Source organism: Protobothrops mucrosquamatus, unplaced genomic scaffold (genome assembly GCF_001527695.2).
Source record: "Protobothrops mucrosquamatus isolate PMUCROS unplaced genomic scaffold, P.Mucros_1.0 scaffold192, whole genome shotgun sequence".
In the NCBI taxonomy this organism is placed as follows: domain Eukaryota; kingdom Metazoa; phylum Chordata; class Lepidosauria; order Squamata; family Viperidae; genus Protobothrops; species Protobothrops mucrosquamatus.
In genome coordinates this window covers 157297-169104 of record NW_015386548.1, presented here as the reverse complement: position 1 = coordinate 169104, position 11808 = coordinate 157297, and positions in this window count along the sequence as shown.

Here is an 11808-nt window from a genome sequence, read left to right as displayed (position 1 = left end):
TCCCATCAGATGACTGGATAAAAGGAAGTCACTGGAGTAAGAAGCCAAGCACTGAGTTCTTTGCATTAAAAAGGCTGGCAGCCTTGAGTGAGCCATAGGAATAAATTACTGCGTAGTTTTAATGAATATCAATCCAGACAGTGATATTCTTGGATATACTGTAGATCAACAAAACAGACCTTGTTTCATTTGCAAAAGGGTTCGCCAAAGTCTACCACATTCTAAAAGTACAATTTAATAAATGAAAACAATAAATAAATGCAAAAGTAAAAAACAGCACACAAACAGCCCACTTGAAATTTACATTAAATCTAATATTACCATGGCAATTTAAAGTAGAAAATATGGTATCTAATACCAATGAGCGCATCAAGTTCTCTGCCCTATTTCCATTTTATAAATATTCTTTTAACCTAAACATATTGGAAGTTGGGTAGGGAGGGCTTTGCAAAATAAAAGCCTTGAGCATTATTTTTAGTTGAAACCATGGGATAGTAAAGTGTGCTTGGGAACTAACTCACCCCATACAGTAAATGGAAGCTTTATCACTGGCCATACCCCCCATTAAAACCATTTTGTGAATGTACCCACTACAGGCTTTCAAACTCCAGATGCAACCCCAGTCATGACCCCCTTCCCCCAGGCCTTCATTCAGAATTAATCAGCACTTTTGCTAGAAAGTGTGCAGTAATAAGTATACAATGACAGCTAGGTCACAATTAGTGTGAGTTCAAATAATGTAATATTTGATTTATTGTGATTTATAAATTGATGCCAAATTACATTTAATGCAATCCAAAATTCAGTGAATGTGTCAGACCTGCCCCTGCTAGGTGCCTAGGAAAGAAAGACCCTCAACTCCATTTGATTGAAGTGATAGATTCTTTTACTTATGATTAGATGTTGCAGCAACAGAAAGATCTGAATATTCCCGCACAAAGTTACATGTTTTTCCCATTCGTGGCCTCCCCCCTTGATGGTCAGTATGCAATAAAATGCCAGTTTAATGTTTTGAGAACCACTTTGATCGTAGGCACATCTTGAACAGGGTTCACATTTTTTTCCCAGGCCAGGCGTCCTTGCGGTGGTGGAATCTGGCTGTTTATCACCTGTGATTCCTGTCAGTGTCCTCTCTCCCCCTGTACATCCTTCTTCTCTCCACCTGCATAATTTCCCCAATTTCCTTTGCCCCCTCTCTATTTATGGCAGGATGCCAGCAAGCTTAGCGAAGATGGCAGAGCTGACAGAATGAGAGTTTAGTGTGTGTGCTAACAGTTGGGGTTATAGACACTGCTAATCTTTGTGTGTGAAAATGGAGAACAGAAGGATTCCATCAGAGAAAAAGAGTACAAGTTTAAAAAGAAGGGTTTTTTTTAATTCCTATGCTTTAATGATTCTCCTGACAGCTGTTTAATCCATTTTATTAAATCTTCTTTTTTGTCCTCAAGTTTGTTTTGAAGTCCTGGAAGATAAAACATCTTTTTTATTTCCTTTGTTGGAGCAAAATCTTGCAGATTTTCTTTTGTTTGTATTAAGTTGTAGTTCTCTTTATTTATAGCTTCCATATTTAAGTCATTTCCCTCTGATTTGTATATTGTCTGATTTATTTGTTCATTCTTTATTGTCATTTTTTGAGTGTTAATTGTGACTTTAGGTTAAAGATATGTTCATTTATGTTATCAAAGTTGTTTTTAATCTCATCATGATTTAAGACAATTGTCATTTGAATCTGTCACAGCATTGCATATATTTTCTCCTGGGATGTATTTGCTTTGTCTTGAATCATTGTTCCTGCAGATCTCTGATGTCCCACCCTGGGGTCTTCAGCAGGAGATGTTAGATGTGGTTTTCTGTCACTTTTAGATAAATATACAACATCCATTTTATCTCCCTCCTCTAAGTAGTTTTTCACCAGTACCATAGTCTCTTTAATTAGCTTTATCAAACCAGCCCATCTTAAAATCCAAACTACCAAATCTTGTGTAGCTCTTATCTTTATATATGGTTTTTGTAATCCAATATGTTTCAAATTATCAAAGCACCACTAAAAACAGTGTTTTGTAACAGATCTTCTTTTCAGGGGTTTTATGATTATCAGCCAGCCAAGATTTCAGTCCAAAGCATTTAACCACCTGAAAGCTTTCTAGTAACTTCCCCTTTAGAAGATTAACCAAAGGCCAAGGTTTTTCTTTCTCTGCAAACAGTTCTTAAACTTAAAAATGCAGCTCAGTGTGTTTATAATCCCAGAAGGTCAGGAGTTTCTAAACATATATAATTTCACTCTGTAGTAGATAGCCCAACACTTTTTTCCCAGCTGTTTTTTGCTGTTTCTGGGCTCTTGCCAAATTCTGAGTCAATGCAGCTATAGTTTTCTCTAATCCTCCACTGGGTGTCAGTAGCTGTTCATTTTCCAGCTTTTAAAGCAAACAGTTATTATTATTATTTTATATATATATAATTTCATCAATACTTTTTCAGGTATGAAATTTTAACAGTTTTCTTAGTTTTCAAATTTATCCAGACTGTAGTATTTTTAACCTCATTTCAATATATTTTTGTTCCCCATAAGAGTTTAATTCACCACTTCCGTCTATGGGAGGGTGGGGGTGTAGTTCCCCTCCCTTCTCACTTTGGGAGGATTTTTGCTTCTTGGGAATCTTTTCCAGGAAATCAGATACAAAACAGGAGAGAGAAGATTGAATTCCTCATCCAGTTTCAAGCACGCTGTTCACCGTTGTTCTGGTTAGTGCCTTTGGACTTTGGCTGCAAATAGCTTGGGTTGGTCACCGAGGTATGGCCAGTCTTTCTCCTGTTGGGTTAGAGAGATGACCGCTGTCATTCCATGATCATCAGGGTGCCCCTCTTTCTTTGTCGCCTGCCTGGGGTGACTTTACATTCATTCAGGGTCCCCTAGCAGGGCGAAACTAGCTGTGGGGTGCAGAGCTCCGCAATCCATCGACCATGTACTACAGTGTAAAACCAGAAGTCAGTAGTTGATTTTTCCATTGAGCAGTGAGGCTTGTTGGGAGGGGAAAAGATGGCACAGAATCCACCAATCACTCCCCTGAAACAAAAATCACATTAAATTGTGTAAATGGGACCAAACTGTCTGACCTCATTGCTGAGGTGTGGAAAAGGTAGGCCTGAGGTTAGGGAAATTTATGTTGACATATTTTTCTGCTGACTTGTCTTTCCAAACATTATGGCGGCATTGTTTGAGATGAAAACCTTATACCTTTCTATGCTGAGTCCCGAATCAGAGAGATATTTCTGATAGCCTTTCCAATATTTTCATAATCCAAGTGATTTCCTCTGGGTAACTATACCATGTGATTGAATCTTCCTGTGAATCTTTAAAAATGACAACTACAGTGCAGAACTTGTATGATGTTCTCAGCAAATCATCTTAACTTTCTGAGCAGAAGACTCTTTTTTCCCATGACATGGATACAGTTTTGTGTCTGTGCACACACAAGTTTTTTTACCTGTTCCAACTATGTGGAAACAGTCTGTTTACAGGTTTATGACAGGTATTGTTCACAGCAAATGGAAAATGGTGCTGCGTTAAAAAAATGTCCTGCATTCACTGCTCTGTTCTTTGATTCTATGAATTAGATCAGGGGTAGTCAACCTACCCCTGATCTAAGCACAGCTGGCTCAGGAATTCTGGGAGTTGAAGTCCACGAGTCATAAAAGAGCCAAGGTTGACTACCCCTGAATTAGATGAAGAGCTCATTGGTGCTCAGAAGGACTTTAAAGTTGTTTGACTTTCTATATTAGTCCTCTGTGGTTGTTTACAATTCCCATCATAAGGTATTGAGAAATTACAAGCACGTATTTCACGGAAGTAATAGACATTTCCTTTCTTGACTTGTAAGTCTTCTGCTTTTTGTGTATTATGAGAAACTGGGTAGTTCTGTTTGATTAAGCACAGTGAAATAGTATGTTCTGATTTTTCTTTTTTTCTTCCCATATAACATTTCCATACTACTGATTTCCATAATTGATTCAATCTCAGCTGCTTGTTTGACTTATATCACATCTTTAGTTCAGGAGTGTGACAATAACCACTGAAATAGGGTGAGCTGAGAAAAAAGTGACTGGTCCAAAGGTGATCAATGAGCTTTTATCACCAACCAGAGTGGAGTAGAATCAGTTACTAATCACCTATATTGTTGAATCTATCTGTTTGTGTCTTGGGCAAACAACTGCATCCTGGAAGATGGGGCAGAATGGGGAAGAGGAACAGAAAAAAAATAAAATCTTTAGATGTTGACATGCATAGTGAAAGAACCATGCCCCTACTGTATTTATAAATTTAAATGTTGGCAGCTTAAAATCATTAAAACAATTACTGCAAATTCTTTTCCTCCTTTCCCCATCTTTTTATTTTATAACAAGATTAACAGAATAACAGAGTTGGAAGGGACTAGAAGGTCTTCTACTCTAACTTCCTGCTCAAGCAGGAGACCCTATGCCATTCCAGACAACTGACTGTCCAGTCTCTTCTTAAAAACCTCCAGTGATTGAGCACTCATAACTTTTGGAGGCAAGCAGTTCCACTGATTAATTGTTCTTACTGTCAGGAAATTTCTCCTTAATTCTTGGTTGGCTCTCTCTTTGATTAGTTTCCATCCATTACCTCTTGTCCTGCCTTTGGGAGTTTTACTGAATAGTTTGTCCCCTCTTCTTTGTGGCAGCCCTTTAGATATTGGAAGACTGCTATCGTGTCATCGCTAGTCCTTCTCTTTGTTAGACTAGACCTTCTCAATTCCTGCAACTGTTCTTCATATGTTTTAGCTTCCAGCCTACTAATCATCTGTGTACTCTTTCTAGGGTCTCAACATCTATTTGTATCATGGTAATCAAAACTGGATGCAGTATTCCAAGTGTGGTCTCACCAGTGCAGTGTAAAGCGGCACTAACATCTCACGTAAACTTGATTACAAAAGATAAAGATTACAAAAAGTAAACAAATACTGAAATAAGAAAAACAATAAATTAAAAAAACCTAAATGACTAAACAATACTTTGTACTTTTTCAATTTCTCAATTAAATTCAGGATTGCAATACTTCCATTTTGTCTCCTTCTTCATCAAAAGGGGAACATCGCAGCTGGGCTGTCCTTTTTCACAACTGTAGATATAATTACAGTTAATCCTGGAGCATTTGATACTGGGTCCATGATTGTTAAATAGACTCAGTAGAGATTTGTATTATATTAGAAAGAACATTAATTTTTTTGGTTACCATTAGATTTACCATTAGATGGCAGTAGCACTTCTCACTTCAATGATCAAAAGTCAAACTCAAATACAAGGCATTGGCAGCATGTCTGATTGTACACACTGACTGTTTCTCAAACTTGGCAACTTTAAGATGTGTAGACTTCACGTCCCCAAATTCTCCAACCAGCTATTTGGAGAAGGTCGAGAAACACTGCCTTAAACAGAGAAGCTCAACTGATGGAACTCAGCCAGGTATTCTGATCAAACTTGCCTAATTTGAAAATGAGATAAAGTATTTGAGAGAGTGAAGACATGGGAGAAAGCAAAACTGCACCTTCAGAGTTTGATTTGTCTCTAGGTCGACCCCAAGACCCCTAACTTGTGGGGTCCCACAGGGGTCGGTCCTCTCTCCACTTCTGTTCAATATTTATGTGAAGCCGCTGGGGGAGATCATCCGTGGCTTCGGGGTGGATTTCCATCAGTACGCTGACGATACTCAGCTGTACATATCCACCCCGGGCCACCCCAACGATGCCCTTGACGTGATGGCCCGATNAGACAGTGCCGGCTGGCGACCCCAAGGGGGAGGGCCTTCTCTGTGGGAGCTCCCACCCTCTGGAACGAACTGCCCCCAGAGATCAGGGTGATTCCTGATCTCCCTTCCTTCCGCCGCGCCCTCAAGACGTGGTTGTTCCAGCAAGCGGGACTGGCCTAGGGGATTTTATAGGGGTTTTAATTACTTTTAAATTTGACATGCTTAAATATTTCATTTTAATCAAATTTTAACTAGGTGTATATATTAGTTTTTTATCATTTGTCAGCCGCCCTGAGTCCGAAAGGAGAAGGGCGGGATATAAATACAATGAATAAATAATAAATAAATAAATAAATAAATAAATGTGTTATGCTTGCATGAGTAAAGAGCTGGTGTGAGACAATAGTCTCTCTCTCTCTCCATCCCTCCCCCCCCCTCGGAAGTCTTTTCACACTTAACAGATTCAGATAAGCATGGTCTAAAACCAAAAGAATTCTTATTGAGTATGGGCACTACAGATTAGTAAGACTATTCATTGGTTTGAGTTTTTAAAGTGTACGTTTTTTCAAATCCACAAAATACCTTCGATAACCAGGAAATTCCAAAGTTGTAGCTAAGTTGGGAAGTCAAAGCAATATTGCAGAAGACAATCACAAACTATTCTCTACATCACGGGTGTCAAACTGCCGGCCTGCAGGCTGGTTGCATCATGCGGAAGCCGCGCGCACCCCAGCTCCGGCAATGCAAAAAAATTTGTGATACATCACGACATGTCAAGTGACGCAGTGAGTTTGACACCCGTGCTCTTCATGATCAAGAAGACTACATGGATTTGCCTATAAAGTCACCCAGAATTTTAAAGAACTTTTTTCCACTGTGATATCATCAACAAAACCATGTTGGCTTCCATAATACCAGAATTATGATTTGGCCAAGTAAGAACAAGGAAAATATGGAGGAAGGGAAAAAAATGTCAGAAAAATGGCATCAAGCAGTTTCCTACTAGAATGAGTAGGAAAAGGGTTATTTGTCCCATAATGAAGAATCTCATTTGCTCATTTCAACTTGGCTTGTATTAGTTGTGGAACAAATATGGTGAAGCCCACACCAGTCAACCGAAATAAATTTAAATCAGATTTTCTATATATGGACATAAAAGAGAGGTGTAGATGATTATTAGCTCACAACTTGGGATTTGCATTCTGGAATAGCCAAACGTAACAGTTACAGTTATTGTTAATCAGGATTATCAGCTTTATTATCACTGGAAGAAAGTGGATAAATTTCAAATCAAAACAATTTGTGGCATAACTTTGTTTTATTTCTAAACTACACAGGCATAGCAAGTGATCTCCCAGAAAAGCTACAAAAAGAAATTATTTCATTGACAGATTTACTAACTTTAGGAAGAAGGTAGAACCAACAGCCAACAATGTGCTGAAAATGGTAAGATAATATAAAAGTTGTTAGTAGATATTGCTAAAGGTGTCTCCTTGAAACCTGTTTTTTTCATAATTCTCAAGGTCATAATGTTTGGAATATTTGGACAATGTAGGCTCCAATCTTATAGCTTCTAGGGCATTATCCCCAACTTCAGAATAGAGTCAAGTTACCATTCTTGCTTTTCCTCTTGGCCTCCAAGGGTACTACTTTGATCAGAAAATTAGGACTTTCTAAAGCAATGAAACAGATGTGCAGCAGGGTTGGGACAAAGAAGAGGCTAGAAGGTGCCAAGGACTTGAAGAATAACCAAATGGAAGAAATGTTGTACCAGTTCTTCAGCACAAAGAAATGTTTTGAAAAGCAGGAAGTGGTATAGAGCTATAAACAACTCTCAAATTACATTCTGGCAGGATTTTGAATTATTTGGAATGTTATGATGTCAATGCTAGAACTGAAGATTTGTTTTTAGCTTGGCATTCTTTTTTAAAAAAATCTGATTTATATCCATTATACTCTAGGGGCTCATTGCAGCTTCTAGTTTTTTTGTGAACTTTTCTGAGCTGTTGAATTGAAGTGTTCTCCACCCATCTTTGAATCTGCAAAAAATTATAGAGCTATGAAATTTGCTACTCCTCCATTGCCTCTGTTTTGAGTCTTTACCAAATAATGCTATCTTAATTATGTATGTGCAATTTATAATAGGCAAACTGACTAATTGATTCCTGATGCCCATCCTCTTTAATATGTGACCAATTGATCATAGCACTTCAGCAGGAATGAGGTGGATCTGTCAGTAGGACTCTACTCACCGTCTTCAGATTCCTCCCTGGTCCTCTTCTTTTATGCCTTATTTGGTTATAACCCAACTTGATTAAAGTAATATTTTTAAGAAACAGATTGGTGTCAGAGTCACACCGACAAGCAGTACTTTTACCTAGAATGTACCTTCTTTTCTTTATGTATGTAATAAATGCTGACATACAGGTGCTTGAGTGTTCTGATAGATAGATAGATAGATAGATAGATAGATAGATAGATAGATAGATAGATAGATAGATAGATAGATAGATAGATAGATAGATAGATAGATAGATAGAGAATTGGTCATATCATGTCATGCTATTTCACTATTATGCCATTTAAATGTTGCACTATTAAATATCCTTGCAAATAGATTCACATGCCAGTGTCCAGCTCTTTAGCTGGAGATCATAATAGAATGGGAGCAGAGAAGGCTGTATAATGGTCAGAGCAGGTTTGAGGGTCCACATCCTGTGGCTGTTGTGGATGCTGTTAGACAAATGAAGAATGTAGCGTTTTAACACTTTTTAAATTAAGGACAACTTAAACTATCTAACTTGTGGGCTGGGGATAAGATAGAGGCAACATTTTGGAGATATGGCAGAAAAAGAAGATCCAAAACATATTTGTACCATGGTTAGGTAAACATGGGAAAAGACCCATTTGATCATCCTCCAGATGCATGGATTTCAACTCTGGAATTCCCCAGACAACATGGCCATTGCTAAGAATTCTAAATATTTAAATTCACAAATCTGGAGAGAAATCTGGTGCAAACTGGTTCAGAAGATAAATGAGATTAAACAAGTAGAATGTTTATTAAAAATAGGCTATTTGTTTAAAAATGCATTTAAAGCCAGTTTGGTCTAATAGTTAAGGCACCAGGCTGGAAACCAAGAGACTGGGAGTTCTAGTGCTGTTTTACCATGAAAGCTGGCTAGGTGACCTAGGGCCAATCACTTTCTCTCAGACCACAATGACAGGCTCAGGTAACAAGCCAGTTGGTCAATTTATGTCACAACTAATACAACTCTCTTGATTTGAAAAAAAAAAATGGATTATGCAGATATGGGAAAATGCTAGAAATAAATAAAATTCATCTAAAAATGCATCATAAGTAACTTGTCCAAAAAGCCACCTAAAGGTCAGTGCTTATTTCAAGTTTCATACAGGAATCTCTTCCATTGAAAAAAATTGGGAACTTATTAAATGTATTGTGTCTGTTGGAACAGATAAAGCAATATACAATATATCTAAAATACAGACAGTGTGTGTGTGTAATTGATGGAAATGTGCATGTGATTATCATACCTGAAACCATAATTTAATATGCAACCCTATATGTAAATTAAGTGCTATCAATATAGTATCCTTCAATAACAGTTGATACTTGAGCTTTTTCTTAAAAAATAAGCTTGTGTCTTAGAGTCTTGGATAGGGAAAATGAGGACATAAATTTAGTCCTCCTGCCAAATTTCTGATTGATGGCATATTATTTATTTAATTTTAGGATTAGGGTTTTAATTAAAGTTTTGAAATTCACTGTAAGTTCTCTCATGACTTAGCTAAAGTGTTAATCCTGCGTTTTTTTCTCAATTTAAAAAAATGTGGTGGGAAATCTTCCAATCATGCTAAAAAGAAGCTATAAAAATGTGACTAGACCAAAATCTAGTCACAGAGAAAAGTAAGTAGTGGACAGTAAGTAAATATAAAGACTGTACTTTCTTTCAGATCCAGAGTAGTTTCCACATATTTTATCCCATTACAGGCCACTGTTGGAATGTTCTCTAGGAAGATATTGTATATTACTAAGTTGTAATTCTCCTTGCATCAAAAACACTCTTTGATGTTTTTATTCTTTACACAATACATAGATTATTAGAAATATCTTGTTAAAAAGCCTCTCTGAGGTAGGTCTTTGGTTGTCCAGTCACAATTACTATTCTGACATGTTGATCTTTCTGTGTAGAAATTGCTAGCAGGGGCATTACCAAATACCTGCATTAGTATTACCGTAACCTACATTTTCACTGACCAGCCTTTCAGGCAGAGTTGAAATCGCTAAGATATCTTGGTTTGGTCCTGTCTGAGATCTCTTAGCATGGCAGGAAGGGTTTCTTATTTTGTTTTATGCAGCATTAACCTGGCCCAGGTTGCTTGCTCATTTTATTGGTAGCTGTAAAAAGGGATAAGTAGTAATATTGTTCTGTACTTTTGATTATACGCATTTTAGTTTCCTGCAGGAAATCCTGTATGGCTTAATTTCTGAGACAATAACACCTTTGTATAAAATGAAATATTATATGTACAGAATAGAATACTATTGTCATTTAGGACTTTTGTATCACTGTGTGGTTCTTATTACAGGCAACAATGCTTTTATTTAGGATTTGTTTTAGAAGTAATTCCTAGTTCTTTACCAAGGAAAGAAAATAGAAGATCTTCTTGCTGGGTGTGTACAGAACAGCAAACAGCAAACTTTTTATAAAATTGAAACAAGGGATCTCAGATATAAATGTAACTCTTGCAGTTTCTAGAGGATGTAGCACCCATATTAATATATTGTGGCAAAAGCTATAATCTGGAAAACTAACGTTTGTATGTTAACGTGAGTTTTGGTGGACTGAAGAGTATGCTAGCACATGCGTCACCTGATTCCAGAATACGATTCAGCTTTTCAAATATCCCATAGAATTTATTTTAGCCCATAGAAATATAGTACTGTTGAATGTTGGCAGCTTATTAAAGCATTCTACTCCCTCTGAAATAGTTTCTGATTTTTTTTTATTATTGATTGTGTGTGCATGTGGGTGTTAATAAATCAAGAATGGAACAGTGAACTGAGTGACTTTTAAGAATTCTATAAAAGGAAGACAGCCGGATTGAATTATGAGGAAACAAGACAATGCACCCACTCAGCATTCAATTTGGCAAATAATATCCCTGTCATGCAGAGGAAGTTGACTTAAAGCCACAGGGGAAATTTTGATTTATTTTGTGGCATATTTGTACAGAGCCTAAATATGACTTTATCTTCTTATCATTTTATCATTACTTGCAGAAGCGCTCCTGAATAATACAATTTACTTGAGAGAATTAATCTCACGCTGGGTGAAGTCACAATGCCAGGTTTTAACCTGATGACACATCAGTAATATGTAGAATATCTCTCACTCATTGTTGAATACAGACTTTTAAAAATGAGAAACAAAGTGTACACTCCCACACACCTACAACACTTATATAACATGAACTGTAGTGCCTTTGGATATGGTTACTGATTAAGCATGCCTGTGATCTGGTAATGTTGCTTGGTTACCCTGGGCTGCCCATAGACCAGGATGTCCACAGAAGCTGGAAAGTCCATTAGAATAATAAAGGAAGCATCACAATGCAATTTCTGTTTCTTAGGTCTGTGCATGCAACTTCTCAATCCATATACAAAAGGCGTGGAGTTTGTGTTAAAGTTGCAATGAGCATTTTGTTTTTTCTTTCCCTTATCTCCTTGTGGATGCCAATGCCTGTATGTGTTGCAGTTCTTGCAGCCTCAATAAAGTTAGTTTTTCCTGAAATTTCAGTCACATAGAAAAACTTGCTCTGATTCAAGTGTCTTTTGTTCGATCAATTAAAAGAACTACATTACTAATCAAGGATGTAAGGGTAACATTTTATTAGCTATATTTAAAATCAAACCATGTTGTTTCTCAAACATTAAAGAGGAAAAAAACCCATAGATGAAGATGGATAAGTTCAGCTGAAATTATTTTAAGTTACAATCTAAAACTATTATTTTTAATTCA